This window comes from Ananas comosus, unplaced genomic scaffold (assembly GCF_001540865.1).
Source record: "Ananas comosus cultivar F153 unplaced genomic scaffold, ASM154086v1, whole genome shotgun sequence".
Taxonomy (NCBI): Eukaryota; Viridiplantae; Streptophyta; class Magnoliopsida; order Poales; family Bromeliaceae; genus Ananas; species Ananas comosus.
Genome location: NW_017890913.1, coordinates 3,743 through 16,442, shown reverse-complemented (window position 1 = coordinate 16,442; position 12,700 = coordinate 3,743). Strand labels below are relative to the sequence as shown.

General features: G+C 43.6%; 1 long non-coding RNA gene across 1 annotated transcript; it reads left to right on the top strand.

Moving 5' to 3' along the window:
• The first annotated feature begins 5,034 nt into the window (after window positions 1-5,034).
• LOC109704414 lies at window positions 5,035-7,077 on the top strand. Its single transcript, XR_002214371.1, has 2 exons — window positions 5,035-5,213; window positions 6,831-7,077. It is a non-coding gene; the product is annotated as an uncharacterized LOC109704414 (long non-coding RNA).
• Window positions 7,078-12,700: the final 5,623 nt, after the last annotated feature.

Sequence of the window (12,700 nt, the reverse complement as noted above, 5' to 3'; positions counted from 1 at the left end):
GATTCGTCGAGCCTACGCAAAGTTATTGAAGAGTTATTGAAGAAACAGACCGTTAAAGTTTCGTTTCTGCCTGGAGGGCCGAGGCGACGTCCTAAAATCATGAAACGGAATCGTGAGCTCGTGACAACTAATCGCAGACCTTTAATTTTTGGATGGTGGATTGGAGGCTGTTCGGGTGGTTGCGCGAGAGTTCAGGTCGAACCGGGTCACGGGTGCCGCCGGAGGCCGATTGCAAGTGACTACAAGCAATAGGAGTGCGAATTGAGGTGGGTTGTGCTCACCGAAGCGACTAGGTCGCTATTATGTCTAAGAATAATGTTTACTATTGATGCATATATGTGTAGTGGTAGGTTGCAAGAGATAATGTAGATGCATGAATCTTATGCTTGATATTGATACCTACCAATGAAATATGTATGTTGATATAATGAGGAAATGCTAGATGATGCATGTAGTTAACACTAAGATAATGCATGTTAATTACATAATGTAAAATGTTAAAGAGGATGCATGTTGCATGTTATAGAAATGCTAAATGAATGCATATGATATGATATAGAGATGCTAGAGTGCATATGTGCATATGACTGGATTGTTAACTCTAGAGTGAGTCGAGAACATGGCAAAGAAAAAATACTAATGTGTAAGGCTCGATTGGACAATCTATGTACATTAGATCGAGTGGCATTTAACCTAGTGTTTTGAACATAGGTTGAACATGAATGATATGAACCTAGTATCGTGAATCTAGGAAAGATTGAGTAGCATTTAACCTAGTGTTAATAAACATAGGTTGGTCAAGGGTGGTATTAAACCTAATGTATTAAACTCAGGTTCAGAATTGAACCTAGAGTCAAGTAAACCTAGGTTAAATATAGTGACATTGAACTTAGGGTCAAGTGGACCTAGAAGGAAAATGACATTGGACCTAGTGTTAATGAACCTAGGCTATGAACATATCGACATCGAACCTAAAGTATTAACTTAGGTTGAACGAAGACTTGGACCTAGATAGGTCGATAATATAGGGTGAGACCAACCCTTGAGTTATGTAATGTGGATTGCCAAATCCCGGCTGCGAGTGCAGCGGTTGCTAGTGTAGCATATGAGCTCGACAGTTCTTGGCTGCCGGTGCGTTTGGCATATTCCCCTCCCATCGGGAGAACTGCAAGGCTTGAGATTGAGCAAGAATCTTGGTTCCCTAGGGTGCGTGTGGCATATTCCCCTCCCTATCAGGGGTCTTGGGTCGCGGGTGCGTGTGGCATATTCCCCTCCCACCGGGAAGATCCCTGACCACGAGTGTATGCAGCTCTGGGCGACCCGTTGGGCGATGTGGTTTGTGGATTGAAGGCTGAGATGTATGTGAGAGTTCCTTCACCTCGAGTTGGACAGAGAGCGGATTATCCGCAGTTGATTGACTCAAGACCGAGTCGAGTGGCATAGTTGGCCAAGGTAAAGTAAACTTAGGAAAGAATGACATATGTGTATAATATGGCTAAGATTCGAGTGCCCTTAGTAAGAAGTAGAGAATAAATAGTAAAGAATGGCTAATGTTAAAGAATAACAAATGCTAAAGGATAGCTAACATGGAAAAGAACGATTAGCAATAAAGAATGGCTAAGAGTAAAGAATGATTAAGAATAATGAGTAGAATTAACTAATCTACTTGCATAGGTTACAGGAATTGCATAATGTTCATATTGCATATTATGAGGCATGTTATCTGTTAGTTGCATCATAACATGATGATATATATATCGGTAGATGTTTTTTGGACTAACATGATTGCAGTGCCTCCTTGGAGCTATTGGTCGAGCTTTTCCCTTGGGTGGCCGTACCCACTGGGAACCATGGAGTTGGTTCTCACCCCACATTGTTTTGGGGTGTTACAGGTTCACACGTGAGTGGCGCGGCGGCGCGAGGCAAGGGCGTCGCTCCGTAGATAGCACCCTACCTAGAGACCAGAGATAGCAGTATTCCGAGTCGGCATAGCCTAGGGGTAGAGGGAAAAGAAAAAGAACAAGTTGTAATAAATTCTAAGATCTTGATTGTATTTGGAAGTTGATTGTAAGAGGGAATTGTGATGTAAAAATGTATTTAGTGTGAATACTTGTAATAGCAAGTAGATTTATGTTTTTTATACTTCCTTGTGCAATCTTTGGTTGAAATGTGTTCCTGGTTGGAACTTCGTACATTGTATTGATTGCGACGCCTTGGACGTACAGGGGAGACTCTGTCCGCGGTACAGGAGAAACCCTGTCCGTTCGGCGGTCTGTTGGCGTGCCCGAACCCGACCAAATAGGCGGGGCACGGGGCGTAACACTGCAGCTACTACAAAAAAAGCCAACAAGAAGAGAAGAAAGAAGAAGAAGAAGTTGCATATATTATTTGAGGCTAAGTTGTACTTTGCACCATTTGAAACTAATTAAGATTAAATTGTACTATAAAAAATAGAAGTTGCACCATTTGAGACTATCTCAAACAATGCAACTTAGTGTCAAACAATGTAATTTTTATTTTTTATTTTTTATGATGCAATTTAATCTAAAATAGTTTTAAATGGTATAATTAAGCCTCAAACAATGCAATTTCTTTATCTTCTTCTTTCTTCTCCACTCTTGGCATTTTCTGCAGCGGCCATGGCACATGATGCCCTTCCTAGAAGAAGAAAAATATGTTTTTTTTTTGTTTTTTTTTCCCTTCTTTATTCTTCCTTTTCTTTCACCCTCTGAATCCTTTTCCACTACTGCACCCCCTCCATTACCCTCTACCACAGCCGCCGCCCTCACCCCGATGCTTTTTTCCTTCCCATCGTCCTCAAATCCTATAGCACCCTCGTCGCCATCACTGTCCATGGCCACGCCTTCCACTACAATCTCACATTCGGGATCCATGTCATATTTGAGCCCGTGTCACCGCCGCCGGCATTGGCAGAGATGTGGGCGAGGTAAAAGAGAGGAAAACTGTCACACCCCGGGCCCATAGCAAAAGCCCCCGAGTGCACGAACAAATCCACCACATGTGCTAGGACACACCCCGCTCACACAAGGCATCACAAAACTCTGTCACAAGCAAGCAACAACTAAGCAAATCCTATAAGAGTCTAGGCTAAACAGATATCAGAGCAAATAGATAAACAACTAAACAAGGATAGTAGTCAATGTACGAGCACAACATACTACCGCCCAATATCTAGAACATAAATATAAGTAAAAGGCCTTGGCCCCGCTAGTCTTAATGTACAATGCTAGACCCAAAAGCTAGTCTAGCTAGTGGTCCCCCTCAATCAATCGCGCTTATGTTTAGGAGATATTATCTACTGCGCGATCCCCTTTTCTCGATCAGACGCCGGTGCTGAGGGCTCCGAAAAATAAATCATAAAAGAGTATGAGAACTACTAAACAGTAATTTCTAGTAGGTAAAGTCGACAACAACGATGACCCATCTACTTGGTCTATGAGAGGCAATAATAGTAAATAAATTGAGCGAATAACATAGTATAATACTAAGCCGAAAAGAAGGATACTATCATGCTTCTTTACTAACAAATAGGAAAAGTGAATCAGATATCGTGCATCGACTGTCATATCAGATGAATATATATAGTATAACCCAATCGTATCGACTAACTCATAGGTTTGATTAAGCCTGATCTCGCCTCATGTCCGATACCACAATAACCCATGGTCTGCCAACAGGCAGGCCCCCTAGCATATCTATGACAACTGCCGGCCTACGGAGGGGCACTCCAAGGGTGCTGTAAGGTATCGGACTTCTAAAACTATGAAGTTACGGTGTATATTTAAATGGTTTCGGTGAGGTTGCGGTGGAATGTAATATACCGGATTTTAAATATAAAAGTAAAAATAAATAAAAATAGTATGAGATACTATTTTTATTGGATTTAGAGAAATGAAATATAAGTTGGGAATGACCTGTGCTGAAATCGGAGCGAAAACAGAAGATTTAGAATTTTCTGTAAAAAACGGGACAGATAAATTAGCAGAAAATGCATAGTGTCAGAAAATTATGAAAATTGGCAGAGATGTCAGAAATATTTTTATGAGGCTAGATTTAAAGTTTCATATTTTTCTGACACCCGTAGAGTGAGAAATAAAATCCGAGGGTTATCTGATAAAGATTACAGTTCGGCACAGTTTTTGGTGACCAAATGGGGTCAAAAGTGAAAACTTAAAATATATTCTTACTCAGTACATTAAATTGAGCCTACCTGTCAAATTTTAGCTCAAACGGACATTCAGAAGGGCTCCAACTGTTCCGAACTGCTAAAACTGCCTGGAGTGAATAGTGTGAGGGGCTATAAGTGTATAAGAAGTTGATGCTTCTTCTTCCTCTCCTTCAGCCCGAGCACACACCACACACGCACACGACACACATACACACGCATGGAAAGGAAAAGGGAAAACCCTCCCTTTCTCTCTCTAAATCTCTCCCAAAAAGAGAGGGTTTTGGTGGAGATTGAAGCTCAAAGGTAGATTTTCATCTCCATTGGCTTCTTCTTCTCCATTGGAGCAAACTTTGAAGGTAAGCTTTGATGCCCTTTAATGGTATTTCTTTGTAGTTTGGGTTTTAAGCTTCAAGAATGGATTTAGAGCTAATCTAGCATGCTAAAAAGATGATTGTTGCTTAAATCACGGATCGATTTAATAATTTCTTGCCTAGTTGTAAATCTAGGGCTTGAAATGAGTTTTTTGAACCCTCTCATGGTAGATCTTTAAAGCTTCATTTATTATCCATAGAAATGGTTTATTTGGGATCCTAGCATGCTAAATAAAGGATAAATGCTAGAATCTAGGATCGATTTAATTAATTCTTGCAATAGATGAAGCCTAGGGTTCAAAATGTAATTTTTGGAAATATGAGGGTTTGATCTAAATTGACCTCTCTCTAACCTAATTGCTAGGTAAATGAACGCGTTGGCGAAGTCGGTTCGGCGATTCGTCGAGCCATTGCGAAGTTATTAAAGAATTGGACGTTTAGGCTTCGTTTCTGCCTGGAGGGCCGAGGCGACGTCGTAAACTCATGAAAACGGATTTGAAGTACCGTGACACATAACCGAAGAGCTTTAATTTCCGGATCGCAAATCGGAGATCATTTGGATGGTCGCGCGCGAGAGTTCGAGCCAAACCGGGTCGCGGGTGTCGCGGGCGGCCGATTGCAAGTGACTACAAGCAATCGGAGAGTAAGTTAAGGTGGGTTGTGCTTACCGAAGCGACTAGGTCGCCCTTATGTCTAAGAATATTAAGAATTCATGTTGATGCATATAAGTGTTAAACAATGCATGTTAATGTGAATGCTAAGTAGAAATGCATAGTGAGCAAGTTACATAATGCTAGTAATGCATGATAATAATGTAATGCTAGTAATGCATGATATGATGTAAATGCTAACGTAGATGCATATAAAAGATTATATATATGCATGTAAACTAGAAGGATGCATGTAAATATAATGCATAGAATGAAATGCATGTTGATGACGTAGTCTAGAAATGCTAAATGTAATGTGCATGTTAATATGATAAGAAACCATACTAATAAGTGAATGCATATTAATACATATGTATATAATGAGCATGTTGGATAAGATTCGTGTACATGTAGACTTGAGATGACAATAGGATGTCAAGTAGATCGAGTGGCACCTAACCTAGTGTTAAAGAACATAGGTTGTGAATGAATCTAGAGTCATGTGAACTAGATCGAGTGGCATCTAACCTAGTGTTATTGAACATAGGTCAAGTGGCATCTAGCCTAGCGTATAAAACATAGGTTGGACATGAATAACAATGAACCTAGTGTTGTTGAATCTAGGATGAATCATGAGTGGCATCTAACCTAGTGTTAAAGGACATAGGTTATGAATTGAACCTAGAGTTAAGTAAACCTAGGTTATGTGATATAAACGTTGAACCTAGAGTCAATTGGACCTAGGGTGAAAAGGACATTGGACCTAGATAGGTCAATACTATAGGGTTTGAAACCAACCCTTGAGCGATATGAAGTGGATTCCGGAATCCCTAGTGATGTGGCCGCACATGGAGCGGTGGAAATTGTGGTAAAAGAGATGGCAAGCGAATCATAACTGCAGGTATGTGTGGTTCTCCTCGCCTGGCAGTGATTCAACGGGTATGTGTGGTTCTCCTCGCCCGGGATGCCATGAGAATAAGCTGGAATTGGGTATGTGTGGTTCTCCTCGCCCATTAGCTTATCGGATGATGCCGCCTAGATTGACTTGAACCTTGCTGGGTAAGAGCGATGTGGTCGCTGCCAAATGACTAAGTCACGTCTTGAACCATTGTTGGGTGAGGTGCGATTAGTTCGCCGCCAGATGGCTAAGTCATGACTTGAGTTGTTGTTGGGTTCGATGCGATGAGTTCGCCGCCAGATGGTTAAGTCAGATCTGCGGTAGGCTGCGACGGCAGCCAGGCTGAGATGCAGCCAGTGCGCGGACTATCCGCGGATGATTGACTCGAGGCCGAGTCGGGTGGTTAGCTTGATTAGGTTAATAGAATCTTATAAGCTAGTGATAAAGGTAAGAGCTAAAGTTAGCAAAGTAAATGTAGAATCAACATATCTACTAGTGGTTTATACAGTTGCATAGTTGCATATATTCATATTGCATATCGCGAGGCATGTTATATGTTAGTTGCATAATTACATTACGATATATATATCTGTAGATGTTTTTGGACTAACATGATTGCAGTGCCTCCTTGGACCTATCGGTCGAGCTCTTCCCTTGGGTGGCCGTACCCACTGGGAACCATGGAGTTGGTTCTTACCCCACGTTGTTTTGGGGTGTTTCAGGTTCGCACGTGAGCGGCGCGGCGGCGCGAGGAAAGGGCGTAGCTCCATAGATAGCGCCCTACCCAGAGACCAGAGATAGCAATACTCCGTCGACATAGCCTAGGGGTTTGGAAAATAAAAAGAATACAATGTATCAATTTGTAATAAGCAAATGATGTAATAACTTAACTGCATTTGGGAGTTGGATGTAAAGTAAATGTATTATTGTGAATGCATGTAATAACATAGGATGTGTTATGTTGTGATACTTTTCTTATGCAATCATGATTGATATCTGTTCCTGGTTGGAACCTTCATTGTATTGATTGTGACGCCTAGGACGTACAGGAAAAACTCTGTCCGTTCGGCGGTCTGTCGACGCGCCCGAACTCGGCCAAATAGGCGGGGCCACAATGACCCATGGACTGCCAACATGCAGGCAGCCTAGCATATCTATGACAACTGCCAGCCTACGGAGGGGCACTCCAAAGGTGCAACCTCAAAAAGTATCATAGTATCTCTGTCAAACTCAATATGGCTCATGTAGGCTATAGTCAATGCAATAATAAAAAAAGATCACTATATACTACCTGGTTGCCATTGGCACAATTACATACATCTCACCGTCCAATAGCGCCGTATTATCTTACGACATCTGTCACATATCTCACAATATATACTATGCAAATATCACGATATAAGCATAAATCCTCTAACAGTGAAAAATATGAAGTATTAATGCATAAACATAGATCATGAAGTAAACCATCATCCCTCCAATAGCATACAAGTCGCATGATCATATAGACATCTAGACTATCGCACAATCTCAACCATAAAATCAACAAATAAATTGATTGTGTAGGAAAGAGAAATAATAGAAATGTAACATATCACATCCCCATAGAACGTGTCGAGTTCCGTCGAAATGAACGGAACGCGGAGTGGAACAAGTTACAATGGGTTCTAAGTGTTTTGGAACCTTGGTATAGTGTAAAGGGACCCGAGAGAGTAAAATTGGAAAATCTGGCCAAGTCCCAGATTTTGGACTCTCGGGGATCGGTCCCTGAAGGAGAGACCGGTCCCCGTACGTGCAACCAGCGAGAAGAGAGAAAAATCGACTAAGTCCTGAAAGCTGTGCTCTCGGGGATCGGTCCCTGCGGGGAGAGACCGGTCCCCGTAGGCAAAAGTTGAGAGTTGCGCTCTCGGGGATCGGTCCCTGCGGGGAGAGTGTCACGCCCCGCCCCGAAACCACTACCTATTTGGCATGGTTCGGGCGCGCCGGACGGACCGCCGAACGTACAGCACTTCCCCTGTCCGCCCAAGGCTCAACAATAGGAATGTGTACAAGAATTTACCCAGAAAATTCAAATTCTAAACATACACATTCAACGGGCACAAACAGTGGCAACAACAACAAGAGCAAGTAATCCACAAGTAGAACAAGTGAAATAAAGAGAGTACTTTATTAGCTACCACAATAGTTGCATTCTTTTACATTTAAATTTGATCATTCAAAATACATAGCTCTCAAAGTCCTTACCAACATGAATCTCTCTCAATACATAGGTGTGCTAATGCAAAAAGGAAAGCTACTATATTACCACGGTTTCACTGATCGGGCGCAATGCCCTTGCCGGGGTCCTCTCTCGGCAACCCTGTACCTACCACTGGAAATAAAGTGGGGTGAGAACTATCTTCCATAGTTCCCAGTGGGCTCGGCCGCCGACTCTGCCGATCTCCCTACTAGGTCCAAGTGGACACAAGTGACAACAAGATAGATATATAGATAGATATCTCAAAGCTGTAAAGGCATAAAGGAAATCTATGCTACTATGCCCATAATCATGTATAATGAATGCATGTATCATATAGTAAGGTTTACTACCATGCTAACAAGTTCGATCCATGTTCGAATAATAATGTTCAATGACGGTACTTGTTTTTCATTTACCCAATCTATGGCGAGACCCTTGGGTCCGCCCTCAACTCACTTTTTCATCCCGATTGGGTAGGGGAGCTCCATGTGCCCCCAAACCCGGGACTGTCTGCGGACCTCCATGTGGTCCTAATCGCCCGACACTCCGGAGTACTCGACGACAATCCTCTCCATGTGATGATATGGATGGCTATACCACCCTAAATAACAAACCTTGAGCTAGATCTATCCTCTCCAAGTGAGGATACCCTACGAACTAGGGCCAACATCTCAAACGAAACTCATTTACATCCTCTCCATGTGAGGGTACTTAGCTTTACTAAGTTCTTTGTCCACAAGGCATTTTATGAGGGATCCACCTCTCCCTAGGTTCATAAACCTCTAGTGTCAAATACGCTACATTAATGCCACTCTCTATATTCTTTAAACATTTAGATGCCACTCTCTATGTCGCTACATAACCACCGAGTCCATCTTTTTTCTTTAGCACTATAGGATCCAATGTTCTGACCCAATCCTCACCTATCTAATTCACCAAGCATTCCATGTACACTAGGTTTTCATTTAGAAAACGTAAGGAAAGGTACTACAATGCAATCCTACAATGCAACATGCAAGAGATGAAAATTATGTGCTATTCTAAGACATAGAAAGGAGTTCAGTTGCTTCGGCATGACACCCCCCACCTTTTTTTGTTGTAGAGGTTCTAGAAACGCTCTTCGGCGATTGTTACCACGAAGTCTTGGACTCCTTGGTCCAAAACAATGCTCAATCGGCCTTATTTTGCCGATAGCTTTTCTCCCGCTCGACGAATCGTAATTCCGACTTCGCCCCCGCGTTTAGACACCTAGCAATTAGGTTAACAAGGTCTCAAATGAGATCAATCTTACACTTTACCAAAAACCCTATTTGGGTGCCCTAGGTTTGCACCTATAGCAAACCATCCAATCAAAACCCTAAATTCTAGCATTGATCTATTTAGAAGCATGCTAGAGGTCCAATTGACCCATTTCAAAAGCTCAAAGCCCAAAAACCCTAAGTTCCTTAAGCTAGGGTTCAAGAGCTTACCTCTTGAGCTACTCCAATGGTAAGGAGAGGGAGAGGAAGATGTTCCAAGCCTCCTTGAGCTTGGTTTCCTCCTTCTTCTTCTTCTTCTCCTCTTTCTTCTTTTTCTCTTTCTTCTTCTCCTTCTCTTTTGTTCTTTCTTTTCTAGAGAGAGAGAGAGGGAGCAAGAGAGTGAGAGAGAGAGAGAGAGAGGGAAATAAGAGGCTGAGAGAGAGAGAGAGGGGGCCTACATACCCCTCTAATGTAACAAAATCCAATTAAACACCTCAACTTTCATCTTTATGCACAGCCCTCACTAGGTATTCTGCGCCCAGAGGGACCGGTCCCTCGTTGGGGAGACCGGTCCCCAAGAGCCCTCCCCGCGACTTGGGGACCTTTCGCTTACGGGAACCGGTCCCCACCCGAGAGACCGGTCCCCGGGAGACCGGTCCTTCCTGAGAGACCGGTTCCCGAGAGTTGAATTTCCAGGACTTAGCCATTTTTGCCCTTCTCTCGCTGGTGTCGCATACGGGGACCGGTCCCCTCAGCCAAGGACCGGTTGCATCAACCTCCCCCGCAACCATCAGCTACGGAGACCGGTCCCCCATTCCAGGGACCGGTCTCCGAGAGCAAAATCTGCTAAGTCCAGATTTTTGCACATTTGCTCTCGCGGATACGTTTCCAATGCACTTTTTGTGTTTTGGACAACTTTAGCTTTTTCGAAGGATACCTTCTCGACAAATAGTCTATTCTAAATGAAGTACAATTCTCGGATTTCGAGAATTCACTTCCTCACATCCTCCCCTCCTTAAAAGGAGTTTCGTCCTCGAAACTAACTCAATTCTCAATTTTAACTTAGATCCATACCTTACTCCTTAAATAGATGAGAATGGTGCCTTCTCATCAGATCCTCGAGTTCCCAGGTAGCCTCGCGATTATCATGATTGCTTCACCGAATCTTCACATAGAGAATTTCGCGATTTCTTAGTTTTCGCACTTCTCGGGCGTTAATACCCACCGGAAACTCTTCATAGCTCAAGTCCTCTTGAAGTTCCGGGGGCTCATACCGCATCGCGTGCTCGGGGTCGTGAATATACTTGCGGAGATTGGAGACATGGAATACATTGTGTACATCCGCGAGCTTCGGCGGCAAAGCGAGCCGATAAGCCACCGTGCCAACTCGCTCCAATATTTCATAAGGTCCAATGTACCGGGGACTTAGTTTTTCCCGCACTTCAAACCGCTTCACATCCCGCATCGGTGAAACTTTCAAGAATACGCGGTCGCCCACCGCGAACTCTATATCCCGACGGCGCCTATCTGCATAGCTTTGCTGTCTCGACTGCGCCGTGAGCAATCTCTTGCGAGCAAGGCGGACTTTCTCCTCCGCTTCTCGCAACACATCGGGGCCGAACTCTGCGTGCTCACCTATATCGCTCCAGTGTATAGGAGACCGACACGTCCCCCCATAAAGAGCCTCGAACGGTGCCATCTCTACACTAGCGTGATAACTATTGTTGTAGGTGAACTCGGCCATAGGTAGGTGATCACACCAACTTCCCTTATAGTCGATGATACACGCTGGCAACATATACTCCAGAATTTGAATGGTTCTCTCTGTTTGCCCATCGGTCTGAGGGTGAAATGCGGTACTAAAGTCGAGCCGTGTGCCAAGGGCTTCCTACAGGCTCTTCCAGAAGTGTGAAGTGAACCAGGGGTCACGATCCGACACGATCAATTTCGGCACCCCATACAGTCTCACTATCTCGTCAAGATATACCTGCGCTAACTTGTCACTCGACCACGTGGTGTGGATCGACAGAAATGAGCCGACTTCGTCAATCGGTCCACAATTACCCAAATTGCATCGTGGCCGCCCGTTGAGCGAGGCAAGCCGACCACGAAGTCCATCGATATATCCTCCCATTTCGAAACGGGGATTGGTAGGTTTTGCAGCTTTTCCGCTGTAAACCGACACTCTGCCTTCACTTGTTGGCATGTCAAGCATTTCACCACGAAGCGTCCAATATCGCTCTTCATTCCCGGCCACCAATAGTGCATCTTTAATCCTTGATACATCTTGGTGCCGCCCGGATGATCAGCATATGGAGACCGATGTGCTTCTTGTAGAATTAGCTCGCGAAGTTCTCCATTTCTGGGCACACACCACTGGTTTCGAAATCGGAGTGCACCATCGGCGTCTATACTGAAATCGCCACCTCGACATTCCTTGATGTTTCACCGCACCTTTTGGAGTTCCGAGTCTGCAACTTACAGATCTTTAATCCTCTCCAACAAGGTCGGTTGGACAACGAGCGCCATCAGTTGGGCTGGAACCTTGGGGGCAACCACCTCAAGGTTCATCCGCTCCATGTCTAACCACAAGGGTGATTGATTTGTAACCCATATCGAGAGGTTCTCTGCCGACTTTCTGCTCAATGCATCAGCGACCACATTAGCTTTCCCGGGGTGGTAAAAGATATCAACATCATAGTCCTTTAAACTAGGTTTAAAAGTTTAAATTAGGTTTAAACCTAGTTTAAACTATGTTTAAATCTAGTTTAAACACAGTTTAAACTAGACAGTTTAAACTAGATTTAAACATAGTTTAAACTAGGTAAACATAGTTTAAACTGGGTTTAAAAGTGAAAAACTAGGTTACCTAGTTTAAACTGGGTTTAAAAGTGAAAAACTAGGTATAAACTATGTTACCTAGTTTAAAATGGGTGTAAATGTTTAAACTAGGTTTAAACCTAGTTTAAACTTGCTAAGAGAGGTTTATACTTGCAATATGGGTTGTTGTGGCACGGGCGGCGACTCGATGGGTCGACGGCGACCGGCGGTGGCAACGTCGGCAGGGGCGGCGGCGACGACGGGGGTGTGGCTCCTGGAGAGGGATGGGCAGAGA